Below are 12,259 nucleotides of genomic sequence, written 5' to 3'. Positions count from 1 at the left end.
AGACCCTTTCCCTTTACTACCAGATGTTCTATATCATAATTATGGACTATGATGGATTAAGATGATCTGTCACAATGCTTATATTATAAAGTATGTCATTTTTCAATAGCGACATACTTTCTTGTAATACCAAGGTATGTAATATATGCAGATATTTCGAGTGCATATTTAGTATCATCACATGCAATATCTTATCGTATGCAATAATACAATTAAATTTTCAATTAGTTGCAACGGTGTATTTTTTTATTTTTAATCAATGTTTTTTTAAATCAGTGGTTGTCATATCGCTAAGAGTATTGTTACCGCAAAATTAACATGAAATATCGTGATATTAGTTTAGGGCAATATCATCCACCCCTAATTAACATATATATGTTGCTTTTACAATATGTTTTTACTCACAATATCACACTCATATGGTCAAGACACTTTCTTGAATTACCAAATATGTCATAGAAATTACATATTGATTTAGTCAATACTTTTAAAAAATACTTTCAAATAATTATGAAATGCTCTGTCATATATAGCACATCTTATTATAACATAGTAGCTCGTTATATTATTCTTTTAGAATTACAACACTGCACTCTGTGCAGGCAATACTGATAACGACAAATAATCAATTAAACTGGATAAAATTTCTTCATCCAGCGTATCGATCCATTACTTTCCCACTGCAACAGAAAACCATTCACTTTAAGTAAACGGGCAAAAACTCACAGCCCACGATTGAAAACAGGCCTGACCAATGGACGCCCGCCGCTAACCCGGCCGGCCAATAGGAGCGCGCTGTGGGTGTTTACTTCCCGCCCCGTTAGCAGCGACTGCCGACTGTGCTAAGCTAAGGCCTCGAAGAACAGAAAGAAGCAGAAAGTTTCACAGACAATTCAAAGTGTTTCCCCGCCGCGCCGACAAACAAACAAACACACAAACAAGTAAATCAGTAAACAGGCGCCCACAGCCCCGCTGTTTCAGAGCTAACACACAGCTCAGGCCAGCGGAGCGGCGCCGCTGCTAGCCTGACTGTTTACAGAGCGGAGAGTGCAGCAGAAAGTGTGTGTTCTGTAAGTTAATAAATGCTGTGTATCCAGAGCAGGTGAGGCGGTAAGGGCCGGCTTTACCTGCTTCTGCTCCACCGCTCACAGCTCACCCTGTCCGGCTCTCTGCTCTCCGTCAGCCCGCCGCTCGGGAACCGCCATCGCGCTGCAGCGGGCAGGCAGGAAGTGCTCTGAGCCGGAGAGAGAGAGAGAGTGGAGGAGCGGACAGGTACTCTCACACACACACACTCACACAAACACCCATACATACACACTCTCTCATACACACAAACACACACACACTGACTAACACACACTACACTCTGACTAACACAAACAAATGTACACTTACACACTACACACACACATGGACTAACAAACAAACAAATACACACACTAACACAAACATATATACACACTGACTAACACACAAACATATACACACACACTGATTTAACACAAACATAGAGACACACTACACACACCCACTGACTAGCACACAAACATATACACACACACTGATTAACACAAACATAGACACACTAACACACAACACTCTGACTAACACACAAACATATGTACACACACTGACTAACACAAACATACAGACACACACTAAACACAAAAAATATACACATTGACTAAAACACACACATACATACACACACACACAGTGACTAACACAGTTATATACACACTTCACACTGACTTACACACAATACACACACTACACACTGACTTACACAAACATATACACTCACTACACACACAACACACACTGGCTAACACAAACATACATACATACACACTCTTGCTCACACACACAAAACACAGTAAAGGAGCGGACAGGTACACAGATAGAGTGTACAAGTGGACAGGTAGATATAAACATAAGCATATTGTAGAGGAGCAGACAGGTACACAAACACACACACAAGAAGTAGTGAAGCAGACAGGTACTAACTAACCCATACACACAAGAAGTAGTGAAGCAGACAGTTACTAACTAACCCACACACACAGAAGCGGTTTCCTTTCCCTGTCCTGGAAACTGCCCCACGAAATATAAGGGCAGACAGACAGACAGACACACACACACACACACACACACACACACACACACACACATAAATATTGGACATGTGAGAAATCAGATGTGTAGGATCTTCCCAAAAGGAAAACTGTAATATTTTAAGCAGGTTTTTGCTCATAGAAACATGTGACACAAGAACACACAGTTTTATTATTTAGAAATGAAAGAAGCTCTTTATACACAGAACATTCTGACTAGCTTTTATATTTAAGTACACAACATACACACTCACAAAAAAGAAGTACACAGGTACACACACACACAGAGTAAAGGAGCAGGCTGTTAAACACAGTATACAAGTGGACATGTAGGTACTAATAGACAGATACACACTAACATAATGGCAAGTACAGACAGTATACAGGTACATAGTGGACAGCTAGATACTAACACAATCAAAGTTGGTGTGTAGACTGGAAAACAGTGGAGGGGCAGACAGGTACACACTAACAGATTGGGAGAGTACTAACAGACAGGTACACACACAAAGAGTGAAGAAGTAAACTGGTACACACTCACAGAGACAAAGAGTTGACCAGTACACAAACTAACAGAGTGGGAAAGGAGGCAAGTACACACAATATACAGAGGGATAGGTAGGTTCTAACATACACTCATTGTGTATGAGTAGACAAATACACACATATTTACAAAGAGTGGAGAAGCAGACAGGTACACACACACATGGAGACATTATGGTGATGTTTTAATACCTACCTTTGCTGTTATTCTTTCAGCAGGATAATGCTCGTCCACACACAGCAAGGTGTTCATTCCAATAATGTCTCCAGCAGATTACAACATATCCTATAGGTTTTAGTTGTACTGTTTTCCTAATAAACGTATGCTTTATACTTGTTCTGCATTTTTTTTAAACACCAGTGTTCTTACTCGGAGCGCTTATAGGGTCAGGCCATAGTGATCCATGAACATTCAAAATAAAATTATAGAATTATCTGAGGTTTAAATGAGACAGACTCCTCTCACATTCTTCCTAACCATATTCTAATCATCTGCAGATGATGTACTGCATCTCATTCTCATTGTATCCTTCTTAGGTAGTAACATATGTGGGGTATGCATATGTCCCAATGGCTTTGTACATTTGAAATTTCTCTGAATTTTAATTTTATAAATGATGTGTATATACACATTATAGTTATATGTGTTTAGATATACACCACCTGGCCAAAAAAAAAAGTCGCCACAAAAAAAAGATCACACTATTATTTTGTTGGACCACCTTTAGCTTTGACCGTGGCATGCATTCGCTGTGGCATTGTTTAGATGAGCTTCTGCAATGTCACAAGATTTATTTCAATCCAGTATTGCATTAATATTTCACCAATATATTGCATTGATGATGGTAGAGTCTGACCACTGCGCAAAGTCTTCTCCAGCACATCCCAAAAATTATCAATGGGTTTAAGGGCTGCATTCTGTGTAATAATAATTAATGCGTGAAAATGATGATTTCGTGCTCCCTGAACCACCCTTTCACAATTCCAGCCCCATGAATCCTGGCCTAAATAACCTGGTCTATATTCAGTATATTCAGGTAGTCAGCTGACCTCATTCTTTCAGGCACATACTGTTGCTGAACCTAGACCTGACCAACTGCAGCAACCCCAGATCATTTGCCTCCTTAAATTCACTTGGGGACTTCTGTTTTGGAAAGGCAGTGTTTAACCTCAGTCCCCCAGTATTGATCATGATATTGATATTTCTCAAAAATATGGTTACTAGTTTATTCCTTATGAACACTTAATGAAATACTGTAACTGCTCTGCATGCTCAGGAATGTCATATGACTGTGTCATGTTTGTCAAAGCGGGACAGTCACTCAGACTGAAGGACAGAGAAGTCACTGAAGCTGAGAGACAAAACAACCTCAGGAACTGTAAAAAGGACAGTGGGCCTAAAGTGACCTGTGACTAGCACTGTTATATCTAAATATTATAAGCATATACTGTAGGGGAAATAAGTATTTGTTACACTACCTACAAAGTCTGTAATTTTATTGTAGGTACACTTCAACTGTGAAATACAGCTGAAGTATGTATATATTAAAGTATGTATAATTGTATGTTTTTAAAAATTTTAATATAACATGCCTTTGTAACCTGGATGGTTGCCATGGTGTCTCAGGTTGTTGTAAAGTGGCTGTTGTAATACCCATGTGGTTTGTTGGGGTATTATGTATTAAGTATATTTCCATTATTGTGACATGAGAAGGGTGCCCAAAACTATTCATCCCAATAATTTCAGTAAGGTTCCTGTGAAAAGGTGTTCAGAAATCTTTATTAAAACTACACTTTACTGAAGAAGCATTGAACAAACTTATTTTGTAAGGATTTACATTTTGAATTTAAATTATAATATTGTGCAAATTATTGTTTTGCTCTATGTAAGAAAATAAAGATAGATATTGAAACACTAATCTAAAAGCTTTACATGTACAGTTCTTATTTGCTCTAGTTGTATTGGTATCACCTCATGTGTTTGTCAAACCGTCAAACTACAGACCTCGGCTGTAAAAGGAGGAAAGCTTGTGTATGATGACGTATGTTTGCTAATGAAGTGCATGCGGTACACTGTATTTGAATTGTTTTCTGAATCTGAGGGAAGTAGGTCGTAACAAATCTCACCCTGGCTGTGAAATACTTTACCAGGGTCTAAAGGTTAAAGTATGGGTTATTGTGAGTGTTATAATTTGGATTTGTCACTATAGGGCTGTGTATTGGCAAGACGTGATACAATATGTATCACAATACAGGGATTACCATTTAAATATTGCAATATAAATATAGAGATAGATAGATAGAGATAGAGACACTGTAAGCAAGGTGATGTATCATGATTGTTTAAAGCAGAATATCAGCATTTATCTAACCAAAACAGTGGCGTGGTTTAAACACAACACTAAATGAACCACTTCTGACACCAATCTTTATATGTAAATGTATAATTACAAAATCAGTACTGTGTTTTTTTTAATTCTTTGGTGTTTTTAGCTGAGTTTTGGGTCAGTACACTGTTGCAAGACACATGACCTGCGATTAAGACCAAGCTTTCTGATACTGGGCAGCACATTTGTCTTTAGAATCCCATGATAGTCTTGAGATTTCATTGTGTCCTGCACAAAGGCCAGACACCCTGTGCTAGACGTAGCAAAGCAGCCCAAGAACATAACAGAGCCTCTTCCAAGGTTTACAGTAGAGACAGCGTTGTCTTGATATGCTTCATTATTCCGTCTTGTCTTGGTAAAAAAAATCAGTTTTTCTCTCATCTGTTCATAGGACATTTCCCCTGAAGCCTTGTGGCTTGTGAAAATGTAGTTTGGCAAATTACAGTCTGGCTTTTTTATGTTTTGTTTTAATCTGTGGTGTACTCCTTGGTCGTCTTCCATTAAGTCCACTTCGGCCAAAACAGCGATGGATGGTGCAATCTTGCACTGATGGTCCTTGAGCATGAAGTTCACCTTCAATCTCTTTAGAAGTTTTTCTGAACTCTTTTGTAACCATTTGTATTATCCGTCTCTTTGATTTGTCATCAATTTTCCTCCTGCGGCCACGTCCAGTGAGATTGACTACAGTCCCATGGATCTTAAATTTCTGAAGAATTTGTGCAACTGTAGTCACAGAAACATCAAGCTGCTTGGAGATGGTGTTATAACCTCTACCTTTAACATGCTTGGCTAAAACTTTATTTCTAATCTCCTGAGACAACTATTTGCTTCACTTCCTCTGGTCCATGTTGAGGTGTGGTACAAACCATTTCACCAAACAGCACAGTGACTACCTGTAACCCTATAAATATAGGCCCATTGTGGGTTTTTCTTTTATATATATATATATATACGTATATATATATATATATATATATATATATATATATATATATATATATATATATATATATATACGTATATATATATATATATATATATATATATATATATATAGAGAGAGAGAGAGAGAGAGAGAGAGACAGACAGATATTAGTTCCTACTATTGGATCCATGCATCCCTGCTAACAACCAATTAAACTAATGACGTGGTTGAGCGATTTGAGCCAGCTCTGTCCAGTTAAATATTAATGCTCAAGCTCCACCTTGTGTCCAAAAATCAGTAGCGCAGTGATGCATGTATTTCAATATTTTTTTTACTACTTTAAAATACGTGATATAATCATTATAATCTATATTGTAATTCTGATTATTTAAAGTAATTTACGTATTTTAATTAATAATGCACTAATTAAATTTTTAATGAATGCACTCATTAGGTGCATTACGTTGCAAGAGAGAATGAGATTTTAATTTAATGATATAAAACTCATGGTGGTCAGAATGACTTGGTTAGGCTTTGTACATTTAGTACAGTAAACTTTATAACGTTACATACAGACAGACAGACAGACAGACATCAGACTGATCTAGGGGGAAATTTAGTTAATACCTAAAATCACACAGTAAATTTAACACTATCAATGTTGATTTAAGACTAGTAATTGTACTGTGTAGAATTTATAGTAGAGATGTGTAAAATAAAATTAAAATAAATAATAATAATAAAAAATGTGGCTACCGCGGCTTTAGCCAATCAGAAGCTGCTTTCTCTGTTTCTGCAGCACGAGACGCTTTTTGAATTTTAACGGTCTTAACTCTGTCAGTGAAGCTTAGTAAATTTACCTCAGGAGCTGAAAAGAAAAGGTCAAAATAATTTACAAAACCGCAATTAAACTCGTATTAACTGTGAAAAAGGTTAATAACTAAGGTATTTTGACGCTTTTGAGGAAAAAAAAATGTTTAACAAAACGTTTGGTAGATGATGTGTTTGACGGCGTTAACCTAGGCAGGTTAAGGTAGGCTCAGGTAGGCTTGTTTAACTAGGTAACGTTAGCTATCTTGATTAGCAATCAAAATTACTCGCTAACAAAGCTGTATATGGACTATTCCACCTTATGGGTGCCATTTGCTTGTTGTAACTCTTCCCAATTAAACTTAAGTTTGTATATTTTTCTAGTCTGAATCCAACAACATATGTATTTAACTACTCAAAACATGTAACGTTACTGGTTAAACTTTACTTGACGTTATGTTTAAATAATTTATATTTATTATAAAATAATCACTATAAATGCATGCACTTTATATTTTATCTTTTAAAAATGACCAAAAATTTTCAAAAATTTATCAAATTGATTAAATCTATTAGTTATTTATTAAACAAATGGATAAAAAATAGGAAAAAGTGAATTAACCTATTTTTGTTTTTTTTCTAGAAAAAACTGGGTGACAGGAATGAACACTCGGTAAGAGATATGTATGCGCTTGTGTTTCTCTGGCTTTTTAAAAAATAACTTTACTCATTTTAACGTAAACTTAAAGGCGAATTGTATTACATTGACAAAAAAAAAAAAAACAATAATAAATAATTAAACCAGAGGACTCTACTCAGTAATGGCACTCTGTCCTGTTTCATATGAGTAACAGGACTAAAAGTAACAGGACAGGAGTTTTTAGCCTAGAATTAGCAAAAACATTAAAAATGGTTAAATGGCAGATATGAATATAGCATGAGGACACAGGATATTCTAGTGATTTCCTCAAAATTTGTTTTTAAAATAAACAAATAAGATCTAAGAATTAAGTGTTGAGATTAAGCTCCTCAGTCATAGTTGCAATAAGATCAAATATACAGAAAACAAATGCGGGAACCTAATTTTGGTTTTTCCATGATCTTCAGAAGAACAAACTCCTGTTGTAGATGCGACTTTTAGAATGTTCCAGATTGTTTAGATGGAGTAATGTGTTATGGTAACAGAACTGAATGGTGACCCAGGGACACAACTCAAATGTGTATTTTAACTAAAATATATAATATAATTATCAAAATCCTTCAGAGATGTATTTTTTTGCATTGTTTTGTGACTCCAAATCCCACCTATGCTTTAAAAAATATATATTTTTGTATAATAAATCCATAATATTTAAGTTAAAATACATGTTTTAGGTGTGTCCCTGGGTTATCATTCAGTATAACATATATAATATATATATAGTAAAATATATATTTCATGGTAAGGTTGTTAGAGAGTAGGGGCAGGTAACAAATGCTATTTTTTCACTAGTAGTTTTTATTAATAATTTAATTATATAACTTACTTTTGCAATTAGGTCATTGCAGAATATGCTATGCTTAATAATAAAATGTATTTTACAGTTATTTTTTGGAGCACATTTATACATAAAATTTCCTGGGGACACAAATGACACCAATTCAGTGGAATATGCCATATAATACATGATGCGTCAGTTTCCCTGACATGAATTAAGTGTAGTCATAGACTTTAGTTTCCTATCAGTGGAAAAAAAGAACATTATTGGGAAAAATGTTTATTATTTTTAGGCCTGTCTTATTGCAATATCGATTTATCTTACAATAAATGAACATGACCTAAAAAATTTGGATAATTGTGATTTCGTCTATTGTGTTTGTTTGTTAAAATATATAACAATGAACAGTATTTTAGCAAGTTATGCTTCATTAACTGTGGCTCCATACACACAGTGTGGACTAAAGTAGGTGAAGAAATAAGTATGTAATTCCCAAATAATTATAATAAATGATTAATTAAAAAAAATTCTGTCTTTAAAAAGTGTATAATTGCTTTATGATATTCTGTTATCGTTTTGTCAGTGGCATTTAATAATCTTAAAATTCCCAAAATATTGTGTATCGCAATAATTTCTGGGACATTATATCTTCCTTTTTAAAAATCTTGTCACGACAGGCCTATTATTTGTTGCTTCTGAAGTCAGAGTTATTGAAAAAAATATATATATATATTCTGCCTTTCTTTGAGTAATTGTGTGTACTGTCCAGGGAACACATTCTGCAAGGTATTTTTTGCCCATGTCTTGCATTGATCCAGAAAGTCCTCAGGTTCCAATCACTTCCATGGTCACACACAAAATGAAATGTGAAATCCAGCATGGTACCGTCATGTGCAATACGTCTAGTCATTATAGTGTGTGTACAGTAGTGTGGCTGTTTACCTTGCCTGTTTAACCCCATTTTCTTGGTCCTGTTAATAAATTGAGGATTCACTCTTATAAATGATGCTTTGTTACATGTAGTTTTATGAAATGACAATAAATCTCTTCACATATCGTGAAGGTGGGACTGGCTTACTACCACAAGCAGAAGAAATACTTAACCCCTCTATTCAGTCTCATTTAAATCATTATATTGCTAATGGCATTTAGCAAATTCGCAAATTTTCATTTAACTTTTCACTCAAATCTAAAATATTTTGCTTCATGGCCACTAGATGGCAGCAGACAAAAATATTTTGTCTCTGTTAGGCCTTTCACAATCACTACATTATCAAATTATTGTACAACGTATAAACATTACCTTAATATTTTTCTGACCTCAAAATTGCATGTTCTGTTTATTTCAGACATTTAAAGTTAAGTTTTTGGGTAGAATGTGTAACTGCACTGGGCATGCTAAAAAAATACTTTTAAAATGTGCACTGAGGTGCCAACCTCTTTTCAGAGCAGCTGAATCTGTTGATTTTAGCGAGGACTCTGGTGCCAGCTCTCTTCAGTTCTGTTTCTGCCTTTTTTTGGTTTAACACGGTGTGAATGAGTAGATGAAGACTGAATTTACATTTCTGATATATCCATGTTCACATTACATACAGTGCCTTTAGCACTGGGGTTAGTGCTGGGGTTGCTCAGGTAATTAGAAAAATCTGTTATAGCCAGAGAAAAGGTCCCAGAAATCTCCAGGCATCTTGTTTTTGAATGAATATATGTGGCTTTCAGGAGTAAAAGCAGAAGCACATTGTCGTTTATTATAATAATTTGTCTCCTACCTTCTCAGTTATATTACTGGTTTCAATAAGAAAAAATGTGTTAAGGACTTTTGCTGTAAACATTTGTTCATAAAACTTTAAAATTATAACCTATTGTTATTAAATGTTTGTTGCTTTTTAAAATCATGTAACAGCATTGCTGTGCTAATGTTTATCACAATCATTTCTGGGACAAAATATCGTCCAAACAATAAAGTTATTGTGACAAATTGGAAAGGCACACAGCTTTATGTCTGTTCTGTTGTACTGTTTCAAACAGAATGTAAAAAGGTCGTTTTTATTTGTGATATAAATTATGCATTTGTTACAGCGTGCTTTGTCTTTTAAACTTAAAGCAGAAGTGTACAGATGTGCTTATGTGCAACAAAATGTTAAATGTGATGCTGGAAGTTGTAAAGTTCATTTCTGAAGAAATTATTTTAAATACCTAAATGTTAAAAATTAATCAAATTAACAATCAATTTATATTTCATAACAGATAATTTACTTTAAGTTTAACTTAGTTTAAGTTTAACTTACTTTAAGTTTAACTAAAGGTTAATTGTAAATATTTAGTACTAGACAAAAGGCTGATTAATATTATTCAACTAATTAGTGTTGTACTGTATAATGTGATGCATTACTAATACATACTAATGTGCTGAATTGCTAAATACTTTATAATTAATTACTATGATCATGTACCATATGATTAACAATGAAATTCTGTGTGATACATGATTTATTCTGGGTTTGAACTCACCTTTGTTTTCCTCCACAGGTGTGATATCCAAGTGTAAATGATGTATATACCCGGTCTGTGGTCCTGCTTCCCTCATCTCCCTCTGCTGGCAGCTTTGTTGAAGAATCCAGTTGCACAAATGTTTGGGTAGGTTTTCTTTTGTGTTTTTTATTATATGCTTTATAAATTGCAACATCCTCACTGATTTTCATTGCCTGCCACAGAAACACCATGCATATGTATTGTATTTTCCTTTTTTATTTTTTTATTTCACCCAAAGTGTCTGTTTATGCTCATTATGTGTGTTTAGAGTTAGAAAAGGCAAACATGTCTGTAGAAATATAAATATGCAATACTTAAGATTGTAAACATCTCAATAACATAATAACACCCAGTAATGTCTTATATAGTATCTGTTCACTTCACTTTGTCAGAAGTAAGCCAACCTAGTCATGCAGAAACTGCATAATAATTGAATAATGTAATACAAGTTGAATATTGAATTTTACTCAGATTTGTGACTGAGATAAGTGGTACTGGGAAGTTATTTTAACATTAAGTGCTACATGCACTCCCCAGGGATGGGATTGAGAACTGCTGCACTATGTACAGTACCAGAACCTTTTCTCACAAATACATACACTTAAAGTTAAAAATCTTTTGCTGCTTTATTTGATTCTTATCTTGCAATACAATGCTTGCTAGGAAGGGAGTTTGATTCTTTATGATATCTTTAAGACAACTGTGCTGTTACTTCATTCAGACTGACTATAGTTTCCCCAGTAGTGTGACAGCAGCTTCTGAATTTCCTACAGATGTAAAGTAGTGTCAGAGTAAAACCTTAACTCTGTGTGCATTTTTGTTTGCCTTACATTTTTAATTCTTAATTTAATTACTGAACCTTAGATTAATGGTACTTATTTGATCACGTATAGCAGATACTAAATAATTCATAGCAGATTCTAAACAATCAATAGTAAATACTACATAATTCTTATCAAATATAGAATTATTTATAGTAACTGAGGATGACTGCATAAACATATCCAGGACACTGCCTACTACTTCTAGCTCAAGTCTTTGGAGGAAAGTTACTTGGAATGATTCAAGTAACAGCCCTGCAGCTGGAGCGCTGGAGAATGTGTTTTATAATGTCTGCTGGTTCTTTATATAAATTTTGGGACTGCCCAAACATGTTTTACTTACTGTGTTGATGTGGTAAAGGAGATCAGATCAATAACTTGATTTCAATTTTAGTGTCATTTACCTGGGAAATTTGCCAGCTAAATTGAGGAAGCAGAATACATATTTCCTACAAATACTATAAGCAGATAAAGAAGTGGTTGAGTAAAGAACCCCAACTCTCTCTGAATGGGTTAAAATAGTTCAGGAGATTTTTTATCATGGAGAATATTACTTTTTTATTGAGACATGCGGCTAAAAGATTAGAAAAATACTGGAGAAACTGGATATCTTACTTGGCTCTGAGCTGATTTACTTACTCATTTATTA

At 34.6% G+C, this 12,259-nt stretch overlaps 1 protein-coding gene across 2 annotated transcripts in view; it reads right to left on the bottom strand.

Moving 5' to 3' along the window:
* Positions 1 to 1,273, bottom strand: part of usp6nl (USP6 N-terminal like) — an 82,223-nt gene extending 80,950 nt beyond the window's left edge. Inside the window, exon 1 of one of the 2 annotated variants that reach the window (XM_049473838.1) lies at positions 1,128 to 1,273. The gene's annotated coding sequence lies outside the window, so the exon portion shown is untranslated. The remainder of the gene's footprint in view (positions 1 to 1,127) is intronic. The other variant, XM_049473839.1, reaches the window with a different exon arrangement.
* Positions 1,274 to 12,259: the final 10,986 nt, after the last annotated feature.

This window comes from Astyanax mexicanus, chromosome 2 (assembly GCF_023375975.1).
Source record: "Astyanax mexicanus isolate ESR-SI-001 chromosome 2, AstMex3_surface, whole genome shotgun sequence".
NCBI lineage: Eukaryota > Metazoa > Chordata > Actinopteri > Characiformes > Acestrorhamphidae > Astyanax > Astyanax mexicanus.
The sequence above is the reverse complement of the archived record's forward strand: the minus strand, read 5'-3'. Positions and strand labels throughout refer to the sequence as shown.